Genomic DNA, 13566 nt, shown 5'->3' on the forward strand with positions numbered 1-13566 from the left:
GTCAACACCATAGGTAATCATTTTGCATTATTTTATATGTAATTCCATTTAAATTCTTTGTTCCAGGCTAACATAGGGAAACAGTCTTTCCATAAGCGAAATATGTGGAAACATTTAAAAACTGAATCAGTTTTTAAAGTAACTGATCAAATTCCAAAGGCTACTCTTGGAAAGATCTTGTTGAATAGAATCCCTTCCTTTGGAAGCTCTAAGAGCTCACCAAAGCATGGATCATACTGCTCAAGTAGTAAAAAAAAAAAAAAAAAGCTAGAAGATAAAAGGGTAATTTGCATCATCCTTCTTTCTGACAATATGCTAGAATATCTGCATTCATGATGGCCATGGGGTCATGATGTCCTGGTGTACTCATGACTGGTCAATTCAAATACCTCCAAATACAATATGCCAAAGGGGGCATATTGAGACCCAGTATAAGGCACTCTGCTGCACAAAGAAACATGACACAGAAGGAAACAGATGAGGGGCACCTGGGTGGCTCAGTCAGTTAAGTGTCTGTCTTGAGCTCAGGTCATGATCCTGGAGTCCTGGGATCGAGTCCCGAATCAGGCTCCCTGCTCAGCAGAGAGCCTGTTTCTCCCTCTGCCTGCCACTCCCCCTGCTTGTGCTCTCTCTCTTGCTCAAATAAATAAATAAAATCTTTTAAAAAAAGAAAAGAAAACATGGATGAGGTATTCTGAAAGTACAAGAGGATTCAGGGTATTACACTGGTCTCAGGGGTTCTTGTGATCAGTCTTCAGCTCATCAAATCCTATAACATGCTGGCAGGCCAAGAATATGAGGGCGGTGGTGAGCAGCATCACCACCATGTTGCAGAAGACCCCGGATGTAAAAGGCCCGGGCCCTACAAGAGGAGCAGCAAGCAGTGACGGTTCTGGATAAAATCATTCCCTTCTCCCAGGCCACAGCAGCGACTGCCATGCCGCCTCGGCTCCTGCCCTCCTAACAGGCCGGAACACCAGCCCAGGTGGGCAATGAGCCCAGGTGTGAAAAATGAGATGACTCTGGAGAATGTACAAAAATCATACCTTTTGTATGAGTGCTTCAGAGAGAAGAGATTGCAAGGCAACCAAGAAAATGGAGTTCCCAAATGAAAAATGGACACTCGAAAATTTGGCAGAACATGGGAGGAAGGGATGAGCACTGCACATATGAAAGAAGAAATCAGCTAAAAATTGAGCAAATTTGGGACTAAACTGAAAACTGTCACTAGCTAAGAGACCTAGATGCAAGGGAAGTTTACACTCCCTTGTATGTTCTTTTCCCTGAGCATTTATTAGTGCTTACTAAAAAGATTAAGGGTAGGGCAAGAGAAGAGAGGTGTTGGTGTTGTTGATGAACCAGTGGTGATTGCTGCTGGGATTCAAGAAAAGGAAATCTGCCTACTTTCTAATGCAAAAAATCTTAAACCTTGGAGGAAAGCAACAAACTCTCTTGCCCCTAGGCCATAGTCAAAGAGCCACTTTTTCTTTTTAAAGATTTCTTTAATTTATTTATTTGAAAGAGAGAGCAGAGTATGCAAGAATACCAGGCAGGTGGGGGGAGGGCCCGGGGAGAGGGAGAAGCAGGCTGAGCTGGGCTGATCCCAGGATGCCAGGATCATGACCGGAGTCAAAGGCAGACGCTTACCGGACTGAGCCACCCTGGTGCCCCAAGCCACTTTTTCTACAGAAGAGCAGAAGCAAAACTGCTTCAGTAGCAGGATATATCTCACTCCACTGACTGAAAGGCCAAGAAACTCTCTTGGGTCAAGGATAAAACCACAATAATGAGCAGTGATTCACCACCACTGAAGGAGGGGGAGAGGAAACTCTCCTGTCTAAAACAGACAAGAAATACAATGTAGAGTTTGCCTCCCATGGGGTGGGGAGGGTTACTGAGGCTAGATTTTGACAAAAGAAACCCCTTCTCTACCATTGGAGTAAGTTTAGCAGCTACCAACAAACGACAGCCATCCACTTCTGGGAGAAGATCTGAGATTTACCGTACTAGCAAGTAAACGTGTTAACTTGTTCGTTTCCTGGATGCTGACAGAAGCTGTGAGACACCTGCGTCAGACCAAAGACCTTTATTATTCCTGTTACAGCAAGTAGTATATGTTTCATATGCTTATAATATTACTATTATTATTTACTATTTAGCTCTTTATTTTGTCTCCCATCTTCTAAAATGTGGTCTCCAAGAGAATAATTACTTTATAGCCTTGTTCATTTCTGTACCCTTAATAGCTTAAAAAGCTCCTGATAAATAGCTGGGTATAATACATCTTTATTGAATTAATAGCTGTATAGACTCTTGACTTTCATAATGTGTTCAACACATACTAGTGTTGGAAGAAGCCCCTTGAAGAAGAGGTATGTGGTCAAGTGAGTTTGGTTAATACTACAGGCTGTATACTCTGCTTGGAAGTTCCTAATTGCCCATCAGTATATCGAAGGCTCTAAGAAGACCTGCAATAAAGAGGCTTGCTAGACTTTGCTTAGCCCAGGAGTTTTCAGTTTATTTTATCACATAAAGTAGGCAAAGGACTGAGTTGGAGTTTTGAGAAAGGAAGTCTCTGACTTAGAAATTTTATAACAGAGTTTACTATGAAAAAAGCATAAATGTCCAGCAAAGCATAAGAGGAGTTGCCAGGCCTGAAGATACTCTCTGAAGATGATTTTTGAAGCCGGGTAAGTAGATGTGCTGTTCTGCCTATATAGGATAAGTTCTGAAAAGTTATATTAACTCAGGAGGACCCTACAGATTTTATTATACCCCTACCACATCACCCATAAACTCCAGTTTAACTACTTTCTATGGTTTCTAAAACTGCCTTTAGCAATTGACATTTCTTGGATCTGAAAGGAATATTCAGGTTACAAGTAACGTCGTTAATGACACCAACCATGTTACCCACAATATATATTGATGAGCGGACACAACACCTGTTGAATCACCTGACAGCTGTACTAGGCTGAATGTAACTGCCTCCAGTCTGTGGATATGTACCATCAGTAATATACACTGTCTCAAAAGGAAAGAGTATAGAAGGCCTGCCCTGGGCCTACTCCATTAGGAAAATTGGGTGAATGTGCATGGGTGTGCATTCAAATGTAAGCATGTGTTTGTAAGTTGTGTGTGAGAGTGTGTGCAAAACAGTGTGTGTGTGTGAGAGAGAGGATATTTCAAAGAATTAAAGTTTCGTGAAAAATATGGGAACTCTAAAGTCGGTTAGATGATCAAAGTACATGTGGGGGTTCTCTGATTTTGGCTGAATTTACTCGATTCAATAAAGTTACTAGCAAAATTGAAAAGTAAAACTGAATTTGATCAAATGCTTTACTTTTATTTTGTTTTTTTGCTTTACTCTTCACATGATTATTTGGCCATCCTGCAACCATAGTCAATGCCAGCAAATCATTTATCACACCATACCAACCTAGAGGTAAAATTTCAGTTACTCTTCTTAATATTCAAGTATTTGAAGATTTGAATTTTTAATTTGAATATTTAATATTCAAAAATTCAAAATATTTCCAACTGTGTTTTATTCAATTCTCCTTTTGACAATAGAATATTAAGACTTACATAAAGTTCCTCTCATTGAAACCTAGAAGTGGAGGTGGGGGGGGCGGCCTTCCTTCACCATTTCTGAATTGGGATAAATTCCTCCCTCTCCCTGGCAAAAAAAAAAAAAAAAAAAAAAGTCCATTTCTCTCTAGATTGAAATTTATGCCTTTCTGATCTTAAGAACATAGCATCCAGCTGAATATTCATTCTGGTTCATCTGATGTTGATGCAGAGCTAGAAAGAGTTGAGGAGTTATTCACACAACTCTTCAAGTTATTCTGCTTAAAAGAGGTGTTGAGATGACCTAGTTCACCGTACAGCACACCAGGAAAACTTGAAGGGGGTCCTTGCAAATTGAGCAGACAGTGGCGTTCCAGGCATACTTCATCTTTGTGTCTTGCTGACAGATCCAAATACTTATTTTCAAAGATCGAGTTTACTTTGAAGAAGGCAAAAAGAGACTTAAGACTACCCTCACTTGCATCAAGTTTCACAGATTTTTTTGAAGTTGTCATGCTTCCTTGTGGATCATTACAAATATTCAGAAAACTTGCTAATTCTTTTCCTACAGGAAAAAAAAAAAGATTCTGCCTCTAATCTCGGCACATTTACTCATTATTCACTCAAATAATTTAATATTCGATAAACAAAGGTTGAGGAGACTTCAGTGAAAATAAGAATGAGTCAGTCAACTGATGAAAAATAAAAGCAGGAAAAAAAAGTATCCAGTTTGTACCAACCTAACAATGTGCACTTCAAATGCATTTTGTGTTTTATGCACTGAAAAACCTGTAGGTTTGTATACTGAATAATGATCATTTCATAAATTCATGGGAATTTTAAACGAAACGAATTTTAAACAAAATCAGCGTATGACATACGTACAGAAAAGTACTATGGTTGTATACATTTTCTCCAAGTGAACATGGTCATGTAAATATCATTCCTCCAACCAAGAATAGCACATTACCAACACCACAGAAATCATTCCTATCACCCCTCTGTCGAGGGTATAGCTTAGCTACTCTCTGGTAGTACTGCATTGCTCTGCATCCATTTTGGGTGGCTAAGCAGCCTGCAGTCAACTTACACTGACACCTGTCCTTCAAGCAAGTGCATGCCTTAGATAGCAGCCTGTAGTTACGAGTATATGTAAGTTCCTGGTATGACCTCCAACAGCCCTGTGAACAGTCTCCTCTGCCTCCCAATGCCTTCCCCTTATGTGCCCACTAGATAAGACCCCTATAGCGCTTACCAAAACCCATTCTTTTGAGTTGAACCGACCAATATGGCCTTAGCTTGGGAACCCCAAAGCACTCCACTCATAGACCCTAAAAAAGGCATGTGTCCCTACTCCCAATTCTGTCTACACTCTGGCTAAACCTCTCTCTGTGGCCCCTTAAATTCCTACAGAACCCTTGAAAAATAAGCTTCTGTATTTCAATTTCTCTTGTGGTCTGTAGTCACCATCTGGCACAATTAACAAGTGTTCATTTGACAAATTCATAAGATCTTCTAATCACACTGGCACCCTCTTTCCAAAAGATCACTATTATGCTAATGTTTAACAACCCATAGATTAATTTTGCCAGATTTTAAATTGTATATAAATCAAGTAATTCAATACAGAATCTTTTTTTTTCCAGTACATAATCTTATGTGTTTGACTTTTCACTGAATATTATGTTGGAGATTCTTTCATGTTGATGTGAGCTTTATTAGCATATTTGTTCCATTGTCATATGATATTCCATTGTAAAAATATACCAAAAACTACTTATCTACCCTACCTTTAAATAACATTTGGATTGTTTTCAGTTTGGGGCTACTATATTATTAACACCTTATAGATGTCTTTCAGTACTCATTTGTAGGTATTTCTATTAATTATGTACTTGTGATTAAAATTGTTGGATTATAGGTTATGCCTACATTCAGTTTAGTTGGTACCATCATAGTTTTTCAAAATTTATAGTACCACCAAAAGTTCAAGCTACTCTTCATCCTTGTTGTCGTTTGGTATTGTTAGTCTTGCTAACTCTTGCCATCCTGGTGAGTATGTATTGGAATCCCAGTGATTACTATGAGCTTGCAGATAGATAGATACATACATACACACATACATACATACATACACAGATGACAGAAAGTCAACATTTATGTGTCTTCTTTTTTGAAATGGCTATGCAAGTCTCCAGTCCATTTTTATATGGTGTTGCCTACTTTTTCTTATAAATTTATTGTTCAAGATATTTTCTGCATGCCAGAATTTTATACTTTCATTTGATAAATATTTATCCCTCATCCCTGAGCTTGCCTTTTTTAATCTCTTATTGGTGAGTTTATGAGAGTTTGATAATTCTTGTTGGAAAGCTATGTAAAATTGTTAAGTAAGAACCCACAATTACTTCTCCCTCACCAAATAATTCTTCAGGTAAGAGTTTTACTCATTGCCCCTTGAGGAAAACACATTAGAAGAGACATTCTTTAGATTATAATTTATGAACCCTTGCATTACGAGGTTATTGCTTTCCTGTTTTCCTTGACTTCTAATAAGAGCAGGACTTCTTCAATGCCCTGATTTCACCAGAGCTGTTGGAGAAATCTATTTGCTCCTGATCAATGGGTTATGGAGATGGTAGCGGTGGGGCAATGGTATGTAGGTAATAATGTGGTTTTCCTAATATAATGTTTTACTTATTGATTATACATATTTATTAAGTATATATCATATGCCAGTCACAGTTTTATATTTCTTTGAAAAGACTGAGTTTAACCATGAGTCAACAATATAAATCTGAATTGGTCCTCTTGTTTCTTCTGCTATAAAATTCCTGCTAGTCCTGCAGTTGCTGGCTGAAAGTTTGCTTGAAGCTATATACTTCATTAGTGTAAATTCTAACATTCCTGAATCTTGAAGCCTAAGGCTTTCTATTGAATATTTTTTGTATAGTACCCATAATTCCCATGTGTTGGGACTAATCTTAAAACTTATATATTCTAATACCAAAAGTCAGTTAATTCATGACCTCTGAAATTAACACAGGTTGAAAGAATTTTACTAGCCATGATTTATGGACACTCACAGTACATTAGAGCAACTCACTTAAGATGGTTCATTTCTATTTTTTTCCCATAGTTTTCTATCGAGGTAAATATTATGGAAAGCCCACTGGGTGAATGAACAAGTTCAATGTTGTCAGTCAATACGTCTGTATCTTTGACTGATAGAAATGAAGTATGATACATGATCTGGAGGCAATCTTGATTTTTAAAAATCTTATTTTTGAAAAAAAGTTTTGCAAGCTATGCATATAGGTAAAAATGACATTCACATTTGGTATATAAACTATCTCATATAAACTCACAGGACAGGTAATATCCTTACAAATTTTTGTTTTATGGGACAATTTCAAGTCACAAAGAACCTTTATTTACAGAAAAATCTCTACATTGATTTCTTACTGGAATATTTATGACTTCAGAGTCACTCTGAGCTAAGTATATAAAACATAGTGGAGAAATTATCCATGAGAAAAATAAATGATATTACCCTTTATTTTGAAGTTTCAAATGATCATGTATAAGCATCAGCCTGTATCCTAACATAAAGTGACCTTTAGTGGTAAAGCTCTTATTCTGATGGAGTTCCTACAGAACAATAAACTTCTGACTAGAGTGGGTGGGCATACATACCATCATATTTGTAAATTAGCAGATGATGAGGCCTACTCAAACACAAATTAAAGTTTACTTCTGGTCTTTAAAAAATGAACTCAATTTAATAAACTTCTATTAAGTTGAAAAATAAGACTTTTTTTAAAAGATTCTTTTTTCAATTTATTTATTTGACAGAGAGAGACACAGCGAGAAAGGGAACACAAGCAGGGGGAGTGGGAGAGGGAGAAGCAGGCTTCCTGCTGAGCGGGGAACCTGATGTGGGGCTCGATCCCAGGACCCTGGGACCATGACCTGAGCCGAAGGCAGACGCTTAACGACTGAGCCATCCAGGCGCTCCAAAAGAAGACTTTTCTAAAAGGAGTCAACTTTTTTAGAATTAACTGAAAAATTACTCTTTATTTTAGTCTATATTCAAAATAATGATATTTCTCAACCAAAGTAATTTCATTTAGAGTTAAATTCTGCCCTCAGTAATTTACGTATAATATTTAATAGATGTGCGTTAAAATATTTATTAACATGTTTAAGAATTATTTTAATCAATATATTAAAATATTTAATTTTCACAATAAAAATGATTGCCTTGTGTAATCTAATACAATGTTTTTTTTTTTTATATAATCCTCTCCATCAACTCTCTTTGCTGTAATGATTTTATGGTTGATGTTTTTAACTAAATTCTGTCTGCATTCAGAATGCTACTAGCCATGCCATATTTCAAGCAGCAAAGAAAGAAACAAATTTTTCTTTTTATTTTTCTGTCAAATCATGCTTAAGATTTGTAGAAATCATTTAAACATCACTTATGATTTCCACTTGGCAACCATACTTTGTGTTGCAGGATTATGATTAGTTAAACTTGTTATCACAAAATAACCGGAGTCAGGGCACTGGGTGGCTCAGTTGTTAAGTGTCTGCCTTCGGCTCAGGTCGTGGTCCCAGGGTCCTGGGATCAAGCCCCACATTGGGCTCTCTGCTCCACGGGAAGCCTGCTTCTCCCTCTCCCACTCCCCCTGCTTGTGTTCCCTCTCTCACTGTGTCTCTCTCTGTCAAATAAATAAATAAAATCTTTAAAAAAAATAACCTGGAGTTACGAAGTATATATAAAACTTACATGAGGCTGTAATTATAATCATATTAATAAACTCAATGGATTTGCTGATGTATTAGTCACATATGTGCCTCTTTTGGAAAAAAAGAAACAGAAGTTACTAAAAGAGATAAACAACATTATATGACAAAGTAAGTAGTAGAGATATTGAATGCCTTATCAACTTAGCTTCAACTTCTAAGTATGCTCTAAGGTATATATTCAGGCTACAGGTGGTCCATTGAACTGCTTTCTTACCCAGAAAATGGTCATCACAAAGTTTTCCTACATTGCTGAGACTCATACAAAAATAGTAGCTATAGAAGGAAAGTATCCAAGGAGAGTCTCATTGTTCAGATATCTTTAGAAAGGTAATAACTACATTATTTATTCTTAAAAATATTTTTTTAAAAAGTTTGGACTTTCAAATTTTACAATATGGTTTTCTGTTGTCCAGGGCTCAGATTTGATTTTACCTTCTTACAAACTAAATAAATTAGCTAATTTTAGCTTATAACTGTTTCACAGATGCTGACAGAAAGCCCAAGATTCCTGGTTGAGAGATGAAGGGCCGTGTGACTCAAAGATCAACAAATAGCATGAACATCAGAACATACACATCAATGTCTCCTGCCTCCCAAGTCCCAGAAAATGACAAAGGGACCCAAATAGAAGCTGTGTATGTTCTAGGTTTGTATAGCAGCTGAGACACTCTAAGCTCAGGGAAGCCACTGTTTTTATAGAAAGCAGTAGACACACCTGCTTTTTGTCCCAGAAAAGAGACATTATCTCATCCCTCGATTGCTCACTGCAAATGTAATCAAAAATACATCTACTGTATGAAAGAGTAAGTCTATTCCTAGGGACATAACCAGTAAAATTGAAAACAGTTGTCCTTAAAAATACTTCTGCAAGAATATCCTTGGCATATTATTCAAAATAGCTATAAACATGCCTTCACCTCAGGTCAGCAGGGACCCAAACTGAGAGTCTCCCCCTCAAATTCCACCCCTTGTACTCAAATTTGCACACAAAAGTGGACATAATTATAACAGCAGAATGAAATACCCCAAACGGTGACACTAATTCTATGGAATATGTAATGGATCAAAGGAGTGTGCTGGGCTAGGAACAATACATACAGCATGATTCCAGTTACTAAAAGAAAAAACCCAAACCTGGCCTTTTATTGACATATGAGTTTGAAAATGGGTGGGGGTAGGAGCTGGTCAGGACACCTGCCTCTGGGGAGAGCAGGCTGGGGGAAGGATGAAGGAGGACTTTCCTCTTACACACCCTTTCTCTCTATCTTTTCGAGTTTCTAAGGCAAAAGCAAAATTAAACAAGCAAACAAACAGATCAAAACAATGACAGAAAAGGAGAGAGACACAAACAAATTACTAATAACCACAATAAAAGACTGGTTATCACCGCAGACCCTGCAGGTGTTAAAAGATAACAAGAGAATATTATGAACAACTTCTTGCAAAGGAATTAAACAATTTAGAGAATACAGGCCAATTTTTGAAAGTTACAGGCTACCAATATTTACCCTAGATGAAATAGATAATTTGAATATTCTATAACTATTAAGGAAGTATGAATTTATTGTCTAAAATCTTCTGGAATAAAAAATCTCTAGGCCCCAGTGGTTTCACTGGCAAATTATTTCAAACCATTGAAAAAGAAACATCAGTTCTATACAATCTCTTCAAGAAAATAGAAGAGGAGAGAATACTTTCCAACTCATTTAACTAACTATGATCCTGATAATATAATGAGACATTTACAAAGCATATAAAGGGGAAACTACAGAACAATATTCTTCACGAACAGAGATATAAAAATCTATAACAAAATATTAGCAAATCAAATCAAACATATTAAAAAGAATAATTCACTACAACCAAGTAATGTTTATTCCAGAAATGCATAGCTGGTCCAATATCCAAAAATTAGTCAATGTAATCACCTATTAGTAGTCAAGAGAGTGGAAAAAATTATATCAGTTGTTGCAGAAAACATATTTGAAAATATGAGTATTCTTTCACGCTAAAAAAAAAAAATCGTCAAGCCAGGAATAGATGAGAAAGAACTTCCTCAACCCGATTAAGGAAATCTATAGAAAACATACAGGTAACATCATAATTATAGTGAAAGACTGAAAACTTTCTTCCTATGATGAAGAACAAGACAAGGATTTCTTATAACTTTCATTTAACCTTTACCAGAGATTCTAACCAGTGCAATAAATCAAGAAAAAGGAATAAAATACATACGGCTTGGAAAGGCAGAAATAAAACTTCCCAGTTCACAGATGCCATAACTGTCTATGTAAAATTTTCAAGGATTCTGGAAAACAAAGCAAAACCTCCTAAAACTACTAAGTCAGTTTATCAAAGGTCTTAGCATACAAGACTAACAAAGAAAAATCAAGTGTTTGTGTATTTTTGCAATGTACAGTTGGAAACAAGAGAATTTAAAAACGTAATTTAAAATAGCTCCAAAAATGAAATACTTAGTTATAAATCTAAAAAATATTACTGTAGAGGCTTTATTATTGATATGGACAAGCTGATTCCAGAATTTATATAGAATAGCAAGGAAACTAAAATTGCTAAAACAATTTTGTAAAACAACAATCAACACAGTTGGAGAAATCATATTACCTATCTTTTCAATTAATTTTATAAAGAGAAATGTAAAGGAAAAATGATTTCAAAATACAACTCTGCCCTCATTATGCATACAAAATGGATATTGTGTGTAGCTTTATTATTTTTTTAAACTATCTTATTTTTTTGGTTTTTTTTTTTTTCTTTGAGAGAGAAAGAGAGAGATGGAACATGGGCTGGGGGAAGGGCAGAGGGACAAGCAGATTCCTCACTGACTGGAGAGTCTGACTCAGGACTCCATCCCAGGACCCTAAGATCATGACCTGAGATGCCAGGCGCCCCTTTGTGTAGTTTTAATAACGTTTAAATGATCTCCACTTACTAGTTTAGCTTTTGTTAAGAATGTAAATTGACTACCTGCATTAGAATGGGGAAGTTGAAGAAGACTACACATACCTAATTCTTTTTTTTTTTTAAAGATTTTTATTTATTTATTTGACAGAGAGAGACACAGTGAGAGAGGGAACACCCGAGCAGGGGGAGTGGGAGAGGGAGAAGCAGGCTTCCTGCAGAGCAGGGAGCCCAATGCGGGGCTCCATCCCAGGACCTCGGGATCATGACCTGAGCTGAAGGCAGACGCCTAATGACTGAGCCACCCAGGCGCCCCTACATGCCTAATTCTTATAGAAAATTCTAACAATTTTCATTATGACCATACTCAGTTTTGGGAATTGATTTAATAAATTTTGTATTCATATTAATATGATTACCTGACTACAATTATTCTGAGATGATATATATTTTGTTGGAGGTAAATAGGCATTAATTCTATGGCTGTGCTCCTTATCCCACCAAAAAAGTAAAAAAAGTGGGGATGAGGAAGTTTGCATTTGTGTAGACTGAAAAAAAAGGTTTTTTAGGGCCAAACCTGAAAGAGATTTCTGATTCTCAAGCCAGGAGTCTTATCTTTGCATTTTGATGGCTTCCCATAAATGTGAATGATTTCTGTTCTTTATTCACTGCATTCATCTTAGGCAATAAGATGGAGTTTCAGGAAGCAGGGGTATAAATCTTCAGCCAATCATGGTGTTGAGCATTAATCCTAAAGTGTTCTAAATGATGCAATGTGATGTAAATAAGTCAGATAAAAAGCAAGCTTAACTAAATTAATTTTCAGGATCTGAGGTTGTATCAACCATATTATTTCCCAGAATATATTCCAGGAGACTTAATACATCATGATTGTGGCCTCACAATGTTCTGATTGTGTCACATCCATCCCGATTGTTGATTAAGAAGATAGAGTTGAAAATAAGCGTGATGAATAGAATTTCTGTTCACAGATTTAACCATACGTTTTGGTGCATGAGTTTATTGACAGAGACGAGGCTCATAATGTAGTGTGATAGAGTTCTAGTCTGCTTTTCTCCTTCTTACTCTCAATAATTTCATATCCACGGATTTTTTTACAATTCAAGATCAGATTTTAAAATAGTAATACTCAAAATACCACAAAGCAAAGCAGCGAGATGTTTATTGGGCAACTTCAATAAGAAATCACTCAGATATCTTGGTGTTTTGGGGCCCCTGGGTGGCTCAGTCTGTTAAGTGTCTGACTCTTGATTTCGACTCAGGTCAATGATCTCAGGGTGGTGAGACAGAGCACTGCATCAGTCTCTGTGCTGGAGATGAAGCCTGCTTAAGATTCTCTCCCCCTCTCCCTCTGCCCCTCCCCCATCTCACATACACTCTCTCTTAAAAAAAAAATCTTGGTGTTTTATTTTCATAACAAAAATGTGACTACCACTTGGAAATAGCTGCTTTGTTGTTAGGGAAACACAGTAGGGGCTTTGTTTCAAGAGAATAAATATTAATATTGGGCATATGTTGCTATGAAAGTTACTATTGACTAGCAACTTTCATTTTTATTTGGAGAATATTTTCCATGGTACCTGGACTTTCAGATCTTTACACCTTTAAAAACATTGTCTTTTGTTTAATCTCCTACCTCTTAATTATTTTTGTTTCATGGTGTTCTACACATGTAGCTGAAATTGCACATGGAAGTTTTACTGTGTTATCAAAAATTTTCATATCCTACTGACCATCTAAAGACATGAAACCTTGTCATAATACAGACTTCATGATTTTATGGATGTCTCCCTGTATACTTTGATACAACTGTTATTGCATCTAGTAAATCCTAGATAATTGCCTCAAAATGCTGCCACAAGAAAATTTGTATTCTGAATGTATCAACAGAAAGCTCAATATTTGCAATGTAACACCCTTATTTCCATATAAAACATATTTCTTCATACATTTGATTCCTTCATTATAATGAAATTTATTTTTGACAGATAAATTAAAAACTAAAGTACCTAAAGGCATTTCTATGTTTTTTTTTAATTGATTCTCTTAACTCAATAAATTGAAATACCTAATCATTAAGGATTTTCCTTTCTGAGAAGAACAAAATCAGATTAAATATTGTGAATTTGACATAAACTAATATTTTCTCTGTTTAAAATACCTGAATTTCAAACCCAGGCATCTGACTTCTGATCTATGGAGCAAAAGAGATTTATCTGGCTGGGAGACCCTCACCAT

General features: G+C 36.3%; 1 pseudogene; it reads right to left on the reverse strand.

Annotated features, from left to right (window-relative positions):
- Window positions 1-208: 208 nt before the first annotated feature.
- Window positions 209-830, reverse strand: LOC112831881 (protein cornichon homolog 1-like; annotated as a pseudogene).
- Between the last annotated feature and the right edge of the window lie 12736 nt (window positions 831-13566).

This window comes from Callorhinus ursinus, unplaced genomic scaffold (assembly GCF_003265705.2).
Source record: "Callorhinus ursinus isolate GAN/ISIS: 27379988/994484 unplaced genomic scaffold, GSC_fseal_2.0 scaffold14, whole genome shotgun sequence".
Lineage (NCBI taxonomy): Eukaryota > Metazoa > Chordata > Mammalia > Carnivora > Otariidae > Callorhinus > Callorhinus ursinus.